Here is a 13,786-nt window from a genome sequence, read left to right as displayed (position 1 = left end):
GAATACTCAGATGAGGATGTATAGAAATGATGCCCTAGACATTTAATGTTAGCTAACAAAATTTTTTGCTGACTAAGTAAATGCTTTTTTTTCTTGGATACGTAATCTATAATAAAGCCATGAGTTGTAGCCCTAAAAGCGTCCCAAAGCAGTGAAGGAGAACTATAAGGAGATTAAGTAAAAGTAAAAAATTATTCTGTAAAAGAAATGAAAGAGGAAGAAAAAAGTGGATCCTGCAGAGGGGAATTATTAAACCTCCATCTAGAAGATTTGGGATGTGAGCGAATCAAATCAAAATCAGCAACAACCGGGGCAAGATCAGAAATCACAATGTGTTAAATTGAGGAGGAAATAAGGTTCTGTGTTACGCAGAAAAAAGAAAAATATAGTACAATCGTTTCAGAGTGCCATGTGGGGAGAGAAAAAAGAGAATTCAGAGCTTTCGGGGGTTACAGAGTATTCATGCGTCTACAAGATGAGTCTGAGATATTGTGTTTTGAAATTGTTTGTGGGTCTTGGGGGGGTAAAAAAACGGACTTGGGAATGTTGATCAATGAAAGGGTGCATAACTTGGTTACAATGGCCACCCAAAATAAAAAATGTGTCTTCATGTTCTTTATGTTGAATGCATTGTTTTGTTATATTAGTCCAAAAGGAAGAATCCGGTTCAGCTGCACCATAAATATTAAAAACTGAGAAATATTATTAATGAGCAGCTTGACTAATAACCATCTACCTTCTGAATCAGTTTACTTAGAAATAACAGAACATTTCAAATGTTTCTGAATTAGAATAATCACCCCCTTTTTATTCATGGTCGTAGGAGATACTAAGACTAAACCCACCCATTGCCTTTTAAGTTTCAAAGCTTCTGACACTGTCAAATGAGTCTCCTGCAGTAAAAATAAGTCAGGATTATATATAGCTAAATGTGATAGTATTCTCTGCCTCTTTATGAGATTATTAAAACCTTTTACATTCCATGAGATTACTTTGAATGTAAATAAAATGAATTAAGTATAGGATCACATGATCAACATTAAAGGAAAGGAAGAGGAGGATACAATGAAACATAAGGTTATAGAATAAACTCTCCAAAGAAAACAAGAATAGAAGAGGAGGGAAGAAGAAGAAGAAGAAATAAGATCAAAAATAAGAGATGACAGTACATGTCATACGAAGAACAATGACAACTGTAGTACATACCTGAAAGGGAGACAGTAAAAAACTGGGACTGTCAGCAAACAACAAAGACTGCAGACCAACAAGGGAGACGAACCACGTTGGGAGATCGAAAAAGAAGACAAGGTTATGGAAAAGGGTATGAGGAAGTTCAAGCACTCTGTAATAATGATAAAGAACAAAAAGTTACAAACAAGACCATTATGAACAGATAAGACTACTGGAACATGACCTTCAAAGAAAATGATTAGTAAGGGTTAGAATGAATTTCACAAGAGTCATTCAAAAATTCAAAAATCAGAGAGACTTTCATATAAGAGTCATGTTATTGAAGAAGTATCCATGGTAGGCGTAGAATGTAGGTGAAGAACCTTCCAAAGGCCCGCTGGGTCCTCAAATGTAGAGGTGTTGTTTTGAAAAGTTACTTTGATCAAGCAAGGGTGGAACAAACCGTAGCGGGCATCCATGGAACGTAAGGCTGGTCTGAGATTTGAAAATTCTTTCTGCAATTTAGCTGTTGCTGTAGATACGTCCTGGGATAAGAACACCTTAGAACCTGGCCAAGTTAAATGTTTCTTAAGTTTGGCTTCATTTAGGACTTGCAAAAGGTCTGTGAATTTTAAGAAAAGAATAATCACACCACGGGATCTTGAGGGGGCAGGAGAGGACCCAACCTGTGGTCACGCTGGATATTCAGAGAGTTTGAAGTAGGAAGCTCCAAGATCTATGAAGAAAGGAAGTGAAAAAGGTCACAGGTTCATCTCCTTCAATACCTTCAGGTAGACCATACAGACAAATATTATTATGCCTGTTCCTGTTCTCCAAATCCTCAGTAAAGTTTTTCAAGAGGATCACCTCCTTCTCCAGAGAAGAGATTTTTGTAGAAGAATCTTGAAGGTCGCCAACATGTTGTTCCAACGTAGAAAGCTTGGAGTCAATCTTAAACCATTTAGTGTCCAATACCTGTAGGCGTGTATTGGTTTCCTCTATAAATGGGTGTAAAGCACGTATTTCCTCTACAGCAGTGTCTAAGGACACAGGCGATGCAGGCTTCGGTGGAGAAGGTGGATCTTGTTTGAGTCTTTGATTAGGGTGGATGAGGGTAAGTTTAATTTTGAAGGCACAATGGATGAAGAAACTGCTCTGGCAGAGTTAGAGTGAGCCATGCTGACAGAGCTGTGTAAGTTATCCATAGGAGGTGCCACAGAAGCCGAGTGTGTCACAGACAGACCAGTAGTAGACTTTTTGGTAGAGTTTAACAGGTGTTTGGATCTCCCCCCCAAAAAAGTAAAGTACTGTCATTCCAGCTTGAGATATAAATAAATAAGCTTGCTTTCTCTTTAATAAAGATAAAAAGAAAAGCACCTGTGACAAGACAAATTTCACTAAAAAACAGCTGGAGCAAGATGTTGTATAAACGATATGTAAGACCCAAAGGCACATATGTAGTAACAGTACCTTATGCCCTTAGCACAGCTGAAAGGAAAAAATCCAGTCAGGAAAGGAGGCAAAATGGAGGCCAGGAAGTAAGAAAGGCATCCCACAATGTTTCACCTCACCAGCGTTGAAGAAGGGGTCCATAGCCTCATAATCAGGGGGAGGTCTGCTTCAGAGAACTCCCCATTAGACCCAGAAAACGGCACTGGAACAGCAAATAACTCAGAAGATCTCCCGATGTAGCGCGGACCTCAGAGTTCAGGCGGCCATCTTGAATGGCACCGCCTGCTTCTCCTCCATACTCCTTTCTAATCAGCCCTCAATTCCATTTGGATTTTCTGACCCAGATTATATGAAAATATTCTCTCTGTGCCCAAATTGATAAGTGATGCTGGTCTCTCATGACTCGTCAGCAACCCTGTTCTGTTCTTACACATGTGCAGGAAAGTCCTTCTGAACTGATGTTTCTCTCTTGTGATCCATGAGGTAAATGTGATTCGTCCATAGTATATCAACAACAGCACTACTCCGTTTGTTTCAAAAGATATGGGAGAGTGCTCCGTAAAAGAAATCTATGTTGCTCACTTCTAAGCGAGTCAGCTACAGACCAGCACATGAATAGGCAAGAGTGCACTAATCTAAGGTCGATCCCAGTGAGTAACATTAAAACAACCATTAGCCAGCTCCACAAAGCTAATAGTGGCAAAGTGAGAACATTTAACAGAATATGTTGAGTGAAGTCTCAAATTCTTTATCTATATACATTTTTACAGTAAATAATCTCAAACATTAAAGAAAAGCTCTGCAGAATATTATGAGGCAAACGAAGATGAATGCAAGATTACTGGATTAACTGCATCTTCAGTAGAGCTTTTATAATAATCAAATAGTTATGCAAGAAGGGGTGATTCAATAGACCTAAAAAAAATTAGCTTAGAATGTCTGCAGCATTTTTCATGGATTTTTCCTGGTTTGCTTCCCCCAAAATAAGAACAATGCCTCGACTATCCCCGAAATACAGGCCGGGGTTTAAGACTTCCACTCCCCTGTACATTGATAATTAACACTTAAATTAACATGACCAAATCTCTGGCCATAGTTACAAGTTATGTGAATATATTTTTGAAAATTCTTCAAATACGACAGCCTATTACAAGTTAAAGAAATGGAATGAGGCATAATTTGCAGACCGATCTGTACCAGATGGAAATCTGCACAGAGTTACTGATTCCAAGGGATTTAAAGCAGTCATTTACTACCTGCTCTGGGAAGGTGGGCAATGTGACACAGAAGTAGGGGATATGGGTGGCATGGGTTGCAGTAGGAAGGGGATGATGTTGTCTGACAGAAGGGAGAGGAGGGCATCATATGCCTTGGTAGGTAATTGGGCAGATATCTTGGACGGGGCAAGGCTGCGCTGTAGTCCTGTCATGTAGTTCCTACAAATCTATATAGGATTCTATATATAATCTGCATGTTTAGACAACATGAACTAAGGGATTGGTGTCCAGACTGATTCCAGACACCCCCAAAGGATGTGTTAGTCTGTATACCAGTTGGCTTACAGTGCCACTATGAACCCCTCTTGCCAAGGAGTGAATACTTTCTGGCAACTATCGAACATGACAACCCTGTCCCCTCAGGGATCATGGAAACAGTACAGTACTTTTCGTTCAGTCACTCATGCTTACTTTGTCTCAGAGAGATACACAGAATAAATGGTGGGGACATTTTCAATGAGTATGTATTGAACCAGTGTCATTCTAGTATAAAATACATGTGCTGAAACAACCATTAGACATAAACCAATATATATGGCTATGAGCACCAATAGAGTAAAGAAAAGGTAGAATTCTACCCTAGGGCCAAAACAATGAATATATGCAGGCATAGAGATGCATACCAGTCATAATGCATACTCCTATGATGCAAACCCTAACTAGATGTACCTAGCATGTATGTAGGTTTGTAGCCAAGAATCCCCTTAGGATAGAGCCAACCCCATTACCTGATGTGGGAGAGCGAAGGACCCCATCTTGGTCTCGAGAGGAACACCCTGCAAGAGATGTCAGACCACTACGTGCTGGAGGGTCTGCATGCAGGGACCTCAGTGTCTTGCATCAGCGTGTCACCAAGGAAGACTTTCTCCTCTGGTTTGCCGAGCAAAGATGTAGTGCTTATATACCCGAAAGGTATCCTCAGGGGTTCTACATAGAAGTGTACCGTGGGCATGTCAGGCAAGGATGACGATAGAGGTGACCCTTATACAGAGTTGTTATGCAGAAGATGGTAATCCTGTTGTGATACTGAGAATCATCATGCATAATACATGTGACTAGTTTGCAGAGAAAACTCCACAATAGTCATGTACACCTAACTAGGTAAAAGGTCAGCGCCAAATACGTTATGTAGAACAATGGTAGGACCAATGTAGGTAAAAGGTTGTGTAACTACCTAGGCCTATATTGGGGTGCATTGGGGTTCATAAAAGTCCTTTCACAAAGCAATTTTTCTGGCTGGATTTTTTTTATTTATTTAAAGCACACAGCTACCCTCCAAAGTGGTGTCCCGGCGCTGCGGGCCGTCGGGAAGATTAAGTGAGGTATTGCCCAGAGTCACATGGTGCTGGGCTAACCTGCCACCGGGGATTGAACCGTTATGTTATGTTATGTTAGGGGTTTTTATATAGCGCTCGAATCACCCGGGGGCATCTCGGCGCTTCACCTAGCAAAAACCGTGAGGACAGGAGGTGAAACCATGAAGACAGATGTGGTTTAGAACAAAATAGTTTTCAAGAGCTTCCTGAAAGCCAAATAGGAGGCACATTTTCGCAAGGGTCAGGGGAGCTTATTCCAGTATATGGGGCGACATAGGAAAATGCTCTGCCACCGGTACGAACGAGACGAATACGTGGGATCTTCAATAGAGCTAGGAAGTTGGACCTAAGGTTGCAACCCGAGATCTGATGGACAAGCAACTTTTGAAGGTATTTGGGGCCCCTGCCTTCCAAAGCTTTAAACGTCAGACAGCAGATCTTAAAGAAGGAACGTTTTTTTATTGGCAGCCAATGCAGTTTCTTCAATAGGGGAAGTGATGGGGAACCCGGAGGACAATTTAGTGTCATCCTGACGACCGTGTTCTGAATGACTTGTAATCTGGCCAGTAGAGTCTCACCCACTTCTGCCAGTAGGGCAGTGCCGTAATCGAGACGGCTGACTACCAGCGCCTGGACCACGGTTCTGCGATGGCTCTCTGGTAGAAAAGGTATTATTCTGCGTAGAAGACGTAGGCAGTAGTAGCAGGAGCTCACAGTGGCAGAAATGTGGTCCTTTATCATAAGGATTTGGTCTAAGTTTAGGCCCAGAATTTTTACTGACGAAGCTGGAACAGGGGGTCTTCCCAGAAGGTCCGGCCACCATTCCTCTGTCCAAAAGGATGCTGCTTTGCCCATTAGCATCAGCTCTGTTTTTCCAGAATTCAGCTGTAGGCGATTTTCGGTCATCTATTTGGAGATGGCCATCTTGCCCTCTGAGAAACACACTTTCTCCTCTTCAGGTTTTGAGCCAATTTGGAATAAGAGCTGAGTGTCGTCAGCGTATGATATAATTTCGAACCCAAAAGGTTCAACAATGGAGGCCAATGGGGCCATATAAATGTTAAAGAGCGTAGGGCTCAGACATGAGCCCTGGGGCACCCCTTTATCTAACGGATATTTTTTTGACAGATAAGGCCCCAACCTGATGGTTTGCCATCGATCTGTCAAAAAATCATTGAGCCATCTTAAGGCAGCTCCTCATATGCCAGAGGCTAGGGAGATGGTATTGAATGCTGCGGAGAGATCGAGGAGAATCAGAACCATAGACCCACCTGCATCTAGGGTGCAGTCATAGAGTCGGTTACAGCGATAATCGCTGTCTCGGTGCTAAAGCCTGGGTGAAATCCCGATTGAGATGAATGAAGGATCTTATTTGCTTCCAGGTAAGAACTTAGTTGTCTGTTTACTAATGTTTCTAATAGCTTACCGAGCAGGGGGAGCAATGATATAGGTCTATAGTTACTGAGCACCTGGGGGTCTGCAGTGGCTTTTCCTTAGGATCGGGCGTACAAAGGCTTCTTTCCAAACTGCGGGATACTGCCCGATTGAATTGAACAGTTGAATATTTCTGCGATATCCTGCGCACAGCTAGAGGAAAGGAGGGCCATGATTTTTGGAGGGCAAAGGTCCCCTGGCAAGCCTCATTTTGCTGATAGTAAAAGGTTCTCTATCTCGTCTGGCAGGATGGTATTAAACTGGTCAAGACACCCAGCAGATAAAGTTAGCCCCTCTCCTCAGAGCCAGTTGTAACGTCTATACTATCTGGCATTGTGGAAGGGAAATTTGCATAAATCAGTGTGATTTTATTCTGAAAGAATTCCCCTATTGAGTCGCAGAGTGTCTGCGACTCCACAGGTGTTTCCTTGCATGCATGAGGAGCCACAGAGTCTTTGACTATGTTGAACAGGGCTTTTGAAGAGTTGGTTGCTTGTTCAATTTGATTCAGGATATAAGTACGTCTTGCTGTCTTTATATTTTGCTGATAGTTGGCGAGTGTCAGTTTATAGATTTGCCTATCTTGATGGCTTTTAGTGCTTCTCCAGCGTCTTTCCAGGCGCTTACAACTAGATTTATCATTTTCCAGATCCCCTGAGTACCATGTGGCAGATGGTCGTTTCTGAGTCGTGCTAAGATTAGATTGAGGGATAACTAAGTCAAATGATGTAATCAACTTAGCATTGAAATTGTCCAACTTGTCCGTAACATTTTAGTCGATATTAACTTTTTTATTTTTATTCTCTTCCAAGTTTCGTGATATAGCCACATTAAAGGCCTCCAGGGTAAGTTTATGCCACGGTCTTCCTTGTTGTTTCTTTTACTGTTGTGAATAGTCAGAATGAATGGGGCTAGTCAGGTGTTTATCAATGAATATAATTATACCCCGTAGTCCGGAATCAGGCACCCTGGCCGCTGCACCACACCTCTTCCACCAGTAAAATGAGTGAGTGCACATGTGTATGGTGGTATGGGGAGAAAGTGGGTACATGAGTGGAGTATGAGTGAGTGACTGCATGTGTGAATAGCTGTATGGGTGAGTTACTGGGTTTGTGAGTAACGGCATGGGTGAGTGAGTCAGTGTGTGAGTAGATAAGTGGTTGAGTATGTGGGTTTGCCAGTGGCTGTATGGATGAGTATGTGTGTGAGTGGCTATATGTGTGTGAGGGTCTGTAGGGTTATCTAATTCGTGTAAGCATCTGACTCACACTTGGTTACAACAATACCAGAAATGTTCTCAGCAAGTAGATCATGTCCTCCATCTTCTTCTGGAGCCATAACTTCCAATTCGATTTTAAACCCCTCTTTTTTTCACTCAACCTACATATGCTAAGATTTCAGTTTCCACAAAGAGAAGCATCCCCCGATGTCTGTTTCCTCGAATTCCTCCTCCAGTTATGTACAAATCATATGCCAGTGACCATGCTAAAACGTACATCAACATGTTTCCTTGGAATAGCATTTCTTCTGTTCTCAATTCCACACTCCCTGTTAGAGCTGACTGCTGGTTCTGGAAAACGTTTCTGTAATCATTGCTATCTCATCATCAGTGGTACTAGCATCTGTTGATTGTAATTATCATAAAAGAGTGGCAGAAGTGTTTGTCTGTTGTAGAAGCAGAAATCATTCCACAGTCCAGTTTTTTTAAACGAAAACAACCCACCTGCATGAATCAATTTGTGAGGTTTGTTTAGAACCAGGGCGTTGGGAAATTTACTGTTATGTAATGACATGAAATATTACAAAATGATGTGAAAATACTCAAAATGCAAAATCTGGAATTTAGTGATATATTTTAGATTGAAATGCATCCAGGGACGCATTTTTCACTACAAAAGAAACAAAATGCACAAGTGCTGTGAACAACCGCTGCTCTTGTTCAATTTTGTCACATTGTTGCCAACGTTCTAGTGACAGGATTGTTACTCAAACGTACTTATAATTACTCAGCATGGCATGTTGACGTAATTTGAGGAATTCGCATAGCAAACGTAACGTGAAATGCCAAAAATTATGCAATTACTCCAACGAACTACAAGTTTACACGGACTATTTAGAATATGCCATCTATAACAGCATAGCAATACAGTATTAATATGAGGAACAGAGACATAACGTGCATTTCACTTTACTATACTGTAAATAAGAAATATGAAATTCATTATACAAATAATTGCAAAACAGAAGACAATTAAATAGGCAATTGCACGCTCGTCTCAGCTATGTTCTGTCGAATACTTCTATCTTCTATCATTTGTAATAAATACGAGAATTACGCGGACTTTTGCCAGAAGCAAGGATGGAGCAAGTCTACCTAAACTTGGAAAAGCAAACAATTGTAATGTGCTGGTTTCCTAATGTGTAAAATGCATAACTTCATCAATAACATGAATTGACTGGAAAAAACGGAGCACCATCTAAGGCGAAAAATGAAACAACCACGAACTTTGCCCATTACTGTCTCCCCTGGCCTTATTAAATCTTCAATGCCACTCTGAGTGCCCCGCCATGCTACTCTGGTTTCAAATCCTGAGTGTGGCTCCCTTCTTCCAGAAGGTCAGCCCTCTTTTGTTTTCCATCTGACACTTGCTCTGAATGAACGTCAGGCACCCATCACAGAGGTTGGAGAGAGGCGGCCATTACTCATCTCTCCCTCATGGCAACAGAAGGGTTTCTGTGGGCATGCATGATGTCATCTCTTGTCGCCCATTCAATCCATCAATGGAAAGTCTTTATTTCTTGCACTTACCAAATTATTGTTGGAACACATAGAAGATAATTCTTCACGTAATAACCGCAAAATTGGTCTTTTCATCAGCCTTGGAGGAGCCCACTTCGTGTTTTGTGAGTGAGTTGATTGTGTTAGATGTTTCCAACAATGCAGCCATTGTTTTGCTGCTTACATTTATTTCCCAAATTTCCATGAAATCTTCACATCGAAAGCGGTTCACAGGCAAAAAAAACAATGACCTTGTTCGGGTGCGTCGTTCACATTTTATAATTAGGATGACTTACTTCCCAATTAAAGGCTAATGTTACTTCCGTTGTCTGTTATTCCTTCCGGTTTAGCGAGCACATTCATAAAATGCTCATTGATCTAAAAAAAAAAAAGCTTTGTGGTTGGCATCAGATGGTAGACAAATTACTTCATGCTTGGCCTCGACATTAAAGGAAGGACAAGCTCTCCCGTGACAAGAACAGCAAGGCCTCGCTGCCCCATTACATCTTCATAACAAGTGTGCTCTTTTTTCCAAATCTCTGTGCTAATGTTTGCAAAAAGAGTCGTTTGAAGTCCTGCATATGAAGCAAACGAGGCATGTCTAGTTAGGAGACAGGCAACCGTGTCATGAGCAAGCAGAACGGGCTCTAATAATAGATTTGCTATCGGCAAAATCCCTTAATGTCACCTGCGAGCTATTTGAGGACAGTATAAATACAGACCCTGATTGCACCAGGTGTCCAGATCGAAGATTATTTAAATATTCCTTTTAATGGTTGCCAAAACGATTTTCTGTAGCATCGTTAGCTTATGTATTTTGATATTTTAATTAATGACTGTCAGAACTCAAACTCGGGGGGATATTACTAAGCAATAGCGATAATTATCGCTATTACTTGGTTAGAGCTGCGGCGATTTTTACCGCAAATAAACCTTGGTATTACCAAGGTTTATCGCAAATGCGATAAAAATAGCCGCAATGCATGAATATCGCTGACAATTCAGCGATATTCATGCATTACCGAGCTAATGCTCTTAGCCATGTTATCCACCTCCCATTGGATAACATGGCTAAGAACTGCTCAGGGCAGGTGTTAGCTTTTGGAGATATTCGCGCTTAGCGCGAATATCTCCAAAAGTTGGTAATAGGAGATAGCGATGTTAGTGACTGTTTTAAGTCACTAACATCTTGGCACGCCCACTTTGCATGTCATTAGTGATAAATATCACTGACATGCAAAGTGGGGCCCAAGATGGTCGCTATCTCCTACTAGCTGTCGCTAACTGGTGTTAGCGACAGCTAGGTAATAGGGAGATAATTTATCTCCGCTTTCTTGGCTTTTAAAGCCAAAAAAGCGGAGATAAACCCCCTTGATAATATGCCCCTCGGTTCCCTGCTACTCTCTTTTAATTGCTTAGTCGCTTACTAATTATCTACAGAGGAGAACGTGTGCATGCGGCCCTGGCAATTATAATGAGATTGGAAGCTCCTCATATGGAGACTTTAAGGGCTATTGGGGTTATGCATGAGTCGGGTGGTCTTATGAGGATCAGATGATGTTAAATCTAGGGAGAAAACGTCAGTATAGAATCCCTGCTCATGGACGATGAAGCTGCAGCTCACTCGCTGATAGCTAGCGATGAGGGAGGCAATCTGGCAAAGATCTGGAGGATCATTATAACACATTTAATGATTCACTTAGTGTGTCATACAGCAAGGAGTCACGCGGGAGGAGGGACCTGTAGATCAAAAGCGTATAAAGTATTGGGTTCCTCCATTCCTCTGAAGAAGTTGATGAGAGAACATGTTAGAAGTCTTTTTGCTCCAGAGGTATCATGGAACAGAGCTTTGACGATGAAAGCCACATATAGGTAGATGGTCTGGGAACAAAAATAGCCCACATTGAAAGGCAGTAGCAGGAGATAAGGGGATACATATTTTTTTGATTGTTATGAACCAAGAAGGGGATAAGAAAGGGTACCTTTTGAGGGCTCCTAGTTGCAAATGAAATGGGTTAACTGCGCAAAATGGGGAACATCCTTTTCAATGCAACTTTTACGACGCATGCCTTTACATCGCACGTTTTACAACGCATGTCATTACAATGCATTGCGCTGGTGGGCGCTCTAGGATAGGGAATAGATTTAATTTACTATCCAACACCTTCCCTACTATCCACGGGGACTGGAGTTGGAATTGTAAATTAAACTATTCACTATCCAGCACCCCTCAACAATATGCGTTGTAACAGCATGCGTTGTAAAACTTGCGATGTAAAGGCATGCGTGGTAAAAGCATGAGTTGTAATGTCATAAAACCGCGCAAAATCTGTTTATGTGGATGAGAGGACTATTGGAACTATTCTCGTCTGTGAGAGGTAGGATCAACTAGTTGTCATAGAAGGAGGTTATTTAAATTACATGAGGTTCAAGTTCAGAAGGTGCCCCTGATCCTAAAGGTGTTCCTAATAGTCATTTTAAGGAAGATACATCTGTTAGGTCAGCATGGCTTCATGGATTGCATGTTTAATGCTTGCGCCGCTATTCCAGACTTCTGGAAGTGAGCAATACTTCAGCCATTACTGAAGGGAGGCTCTGTTGAGCCCTCTTGCCACAGGGTGATATACATATAGTGTGAGGCCCCCAAGTCTTTAGCCTGGAATATTTTATAAGATGTAAAAGACTGGGCATCAGATAAGACATTGATATCCCCACCTCCAACAGGTTTCAGGTTCCAGGGCAATACGAAGGACAATATCTTCGCCCTTCGTTTCTAATTCTTACAATGAGTACTATGTGCAAATGAGGCTATACTCTTGCTTCATTGACTATCGCAGCAGAAGAGATCAAAACTTTTTTTGCACAAAGTTCAGATATGCAAGATTCTGCCCTTGCTGTTGAAAATACACTTTCAAACTTCGATACAAATGAAGCTGGACCAGAACACACATTTAGTATAGTAAAATTTACACACCACTTTAAATTATTTACACAGATATATTTTCATAGAAAATGGGAAATCATATTCTTCCAGTGATATACTAGGCACATAACACCCTCCTTCACTGTTCTGCATTTGACCTACAGTGCTCTTTAAATGATTTGGATAACTATTACACATTTAATGATATAATAGTAAAGTCTTATAAGTCAGCATTTATCATCTTTGGATGTGGTCTATGCTGACAAGTGGGTGATGGGTGAATTGCAGCCCTTTCTGTAATACAACAGTGCCCTGAGGATTCAGACTAAGGAGCACACACCTATTCTGCCCACTGGGCACTCTCTGTAATGTGTCTCTTGGAGCTGTCTTACAGAGCCTCTTTAAGTACATGCTGAGTCTATGGCTGAAGAAGGACCAGTACACCCTATTACTGATAATGCTCTGGCCCTAGGGCAGCAGCAAACTCTCCCTTCCCTGGGGCAATGAATCAGTCAAAAGACTATCCAGCTGTTTTAAGCATCTGTCTCATACTTCTCAGTGCAGGCAACACAAGACTGCTTTTCATGGTGGACAAAGATCTCTCTACAAGTAGGACTGGGGTAATCATGTGACGCCATTTACTTCCTCCAAAGGGCTGCTTTCAGTGTGTGCTTTGAGTATATGCCACCTTTCTGTGATGCCCAATCAGTGTGCCGCCTGGCTGTATCTTTGCCTATGCATCAACATCAATAATATAGTGTGGGCTCAGTTACAAAATGTTTCTCTTGTTTGTATGTGCCACACCCCAATATATATGAGGCTACGCCCTCTTAAGGTAGTGCCGGCACCTCATGTGTGCTGGCACTATCAGTATTACAGAAGGGACCGCACAGGCATCTGCAGCCACGTCTGTAACACAACACTGCTCGAGGGTACATAAATGGGCACTAATGCCCTTGATTCCCCCAGAAAAAAAAATACCAATTGCCAGAACTGCCGCTTATTTAGCAAATTTGAAACACGATGAGACAGAATAAAACTGACCCTTCTAAATACTCTTTCAGTTTGAGTTTATCAATTTATTTTTTATAATGTAATTCAAATCATTTCAGTTCAAAAAACCTTTACAAAAATCATCACAACAAACATTGTGTATTGGCATTTATATAGCGCACTACTTACCCGTAGGGTCCCAAGGCGCTTCGACCGCTGGGAAACCCTTCCTGGCTTCCCTGAGAGATGGTCCCTTAATGGGTATCTCCAGGGTGAGACCAGGCATCCCCGGCGGTCTGGTGGGGCCGTTAGTGAAGATGAGGCAAGCTAATGCCCAGAGTTGCCGAGTGTGATCGCTGATCAGAGTGGGCACCGAGGCGAGAGAATTATCGAGTCCGCTGACCCTGGTCCAGAAACCTGCCGCGCCGGGAATCGAACCCTG

The sequence above is a fragment of the Lissotriton vulgaris genome, chromosome 8 (genome assembly GCF_964263255.1).
Source record: "Lissotriton vulgaris chromosome 8, aLisVul1.2, whole genome shotgun sequence".
Taxonomy (NCBI): domain Eukaryota; kingdom Metazoa; phylum Chordata; class Amphibia; order Caudata; family Salamandridae; genus Lissotriton; species Lissotriton vulgaris.
Note: the sequence above shows the minus strand (reverse complement) of the source record.